Raw genomic sequence first — 3,149 nt, forward strand, 5'->3', positions numbered from 1 at the left:
TCAACCCCACCGCCCCGAGACCCCACCCCCTACGGGCGGGGACGAGCTTCTGCCGCTGGAAAACTACGGACCCGGCTCCAGCGCCAGCCTCAGTCCCCACGCGCACCTCGGAGGGCCACCCCACCCTGCGCCGCCTTTCCCGCTTCCCCAGGCCATGCCGGTGTCCTCTTGGGCCCTCAGGCCCACGGAGCGGAGGGGCCGCTGCGCCCCGCGCTGACCTCGGAGGTTTTCTTTTTCCTTCCTCTACCTCAGTCCCATTTATCAGCGGTGACGGGGCCTCAGGAAAGAAAAGTGACACCTCGGGGTTGGGTTTGGCCTAGAATAGCCCCCTCCTCCTTCCCTGGGGCTGCCCCACTCCCACCCCCCACCGAGATCCCTTTCAGTGGGTTCAAGTTCCCAGGAGGTGGGGCAGAGACGGAGAACATCCCAAGGCTGAAGCCCGGGACGTCCCGTTTTTCTCAGACAGAACCCCAGGGAGGCCTGGGTGGCTTCCCAGCCTAGCACGAAGAGTGGCCCCTACACCCGCAGGACCCTGGAGAAAAGAGGAGAGGAGAGGGCTCCCGGGGGAGGCAAAGGGAAGGAGGCTGGAGAGCCACAGCAGGCCGGCAGCCTCAAGGAACCCTGCTTGTCAGCTCCAGGCTGTTCAGTGGCTCCTGCCACCAGAAAGCTGGCCTGGGCCTGAGCAGGAGCTAACCTGCTGCATCCCCCACAGCAGCTGAGCCGCCTGACTTCAGCCCTGGTTCTCAAGAGCACCTCACCTGCTTGCACTGGGCTCACCGTCTCCCACAGCCAGCACTTTGTTCAGGCAGGTTCTGCTAACTAGGCAGACCAGGGCCTTCTCCCTAAGGACAGCCTCCAGGTGGAGGACTCAGAGCTAAGGGAACCCCTCCCTCCTCGCCGCCACCCCCACGGTAGGCAGGCCAGTCTGTGCCACCAGTTTTCCACCTGGCTTTTAAACCAGGTGGAAAGTAACAGAGCCCGTCCAGTCTCCCCTCCAGACGCAGCCCTTTCTGAACCTGAATGTTCTTCCTCAGTGTTGAGAACTGCTGTCTGTGGCCACATCTGAGAGCAGACTCAGGGGGCTGCGCTAATGACAATGCTCTGGCAAGGCAGAATCCGGCTGCCTTTGTGGGGCCCACACCTTCCTTCTCGACTTGGAAGGGTTGGGAGACAGATTTATTAAAGAGATGCTTCAGCCTGGTGGTATGCAGTCTGGGAGTTCAGGCTGGGAGTTACCGAGAGGTGTGTAACAGTCAGAGGGTCTCAGTCAGACCATTCAACCGAAACTGTAAACCCCCATTAGTAATAAACTTTCCCACCACAAATCACATTCATTTCTGTTCAACCTCAAGCCTTCTCTTAGGGAGATAGGACAAAAGGATTCTACCAACGTCCCTAGTAATTTATCTGCTTATTTCCCCTTCAATGAAAAACATGTAATGCATTACACAGTTATTTCTTTCTGTTTGCATAGTGAAGATTTTCCACAAATTCAAAATATTATTTCCCCCTAGTGTTGAAAAGCAGCCTCTTCTCCAAAGAGAAGAAACCAAAATTATTATTTGGATGTACTTCTGGACTAGATCTTTTAAAAATAAATACAGTAGGCAAAGCACAACTCCCACCATGTGTGGAGGGGGTGCTGTTGAGCGAAGGTCTATCATGACCTGTGATTTCGATTCCAAATGCATAAAGTCAACTCTGCCCTAAAGGTTCCACCTTAATGCTATCAGCACAAAGCTGAGTGCCCTCTTCCTACCCCTTTCTCCAAAACGGTTTATAACACAGAAATTAGTGATCCTATTGTAGTTCAGATTCACAGTGGCATAAAAGCACTATTTCATAGTATAGTGTTCCTTTTCACTCGCAGTGCCGATAGTTTCTTCATAGAGGAAGAACAAACCCCTGATGCCTTCTGAAACCCTTCTACAAATGGAACAGCCCTAAATATCTGCCAAACGCTTTTGCCATAAATAATAAGGGAGTTTAGCTTTCTACACTCCTGTGGAGTTGCTGGAAATGTGCCTTAAAAGATACTTGAAGTCAAGGCAGAGATCTAACATACTTTCGTTTTGTCTAGAGCTGAGCCTTGTAGTTCCCACAGTCATTTCAGGCAATACGGGGACCATCATATTCTGCTGTCATTTCTCCATCATCCTGTCTCGGATCATTAGTTACTTTTAATTTTGCAAGGAAAGAAACTCAATCCAATGAAAAGGCATAAATATTTCGGTGGAGCTGAGGCTACTTTTCTTTCATCAGTCTTCTTCACAGGAATTTCCAGGCATGTACAGAAGTTTTGTAAAATTTAGTTCACTGGCTGTCAACAACGGAGATGTGTGCACATTAATTTCAGTCCAGCGAAGCTTTCAAACCATTGAAGAAAAAAGGTACATGGTAATTTCATATGGATTCTCACTCTTGAGTAATGGTATTATTACACTAAATTATCTAAAAGCGATATGCACTGGGATCTCTGAAAATTGTGCATTGGAATTTGAGAGAAATGACTGATGAATCCATAGGCTCACTAAATTTTAGCCCACACTACAAGAAACAGTTACATTCATCAGACAGAGGATCTATGGAGATTGTTTTTTAAATATTTTTTTAATAAAAAAAGTGGACTGGATCAGGTGGATAGAGAAAAGCTGCTTCGAAGATCCTTCCCCTTCACCGCGCCTCTGCCTTCTCAAGGAGTTAATTAAATTAAGATGCTTTCCGCATAATCTGGGTTCTATTTCTCTCTGCTCCCTCGCTCCCCCTGCGAGAGTAATTTTCTTGTTCTGTGCAGGACTGCAGTTTGTTTAGCAGAGAAAGTAGCTGTCTGCGGCAGCTCTGGCCCGGGAGCCAGCCCCCTTTTGTTCTCAGCTAACAGGTAGGGAGACGGACTGACCGACGCAGCGCTCCCTCCACGAACACCTTTCCTCCCTCTTCCTTCTTACAACCGAATCTCCTTTCTCAGTAGCTATTTCTCCAAATTCAAGGGATAAAGCCCTCTGTGGAGTTTGCCTTCTATCCCCTCCAACTGGCTGCTGGGTGGGAAGAAAATCTGAAGGCCCGCATAAAGTTGGAGCATTACCTAGGGTTGGACTATTAATATTTCCCTCCTAGAGCGTGCCTTCAGCGTTGCCGGCTGGGTAAGCTCA

At 49.8% G+C, this 3,149-nt stretch overlaps 1 protein-coding gene across 2 annotated transcripts in view; it reads right to left on the reverse strand.

Moving 5' to 3' along the window:
- OSR2 (odd-skipped related transciption factor 2) overlaps window positions 1-3,149 on the reverse strand; it is a 9,420-nt gene that overhangs the window by 4,984 nt on the left and 1,287 nt on the right. The gene's annotated exons all lie outside the window — the stretch shown is intronic.

Source organism: Tupaia chinensis, unplaced genomic scaffold (genome assembly GCF_000334495.1).
Source record: "Tupaia chinensis unplaced genomic scaffold, TupChi_1.0 Scaffold000646_1, whole genome shotgun sequence".
Classification (NCBI taxonomy): domain Eukaryota; kingdom Metazoa; phylum Chordata; class Mammalia; order Scandentia; family Tupaiidae; genus Tupaia; species Tupaia belangeri.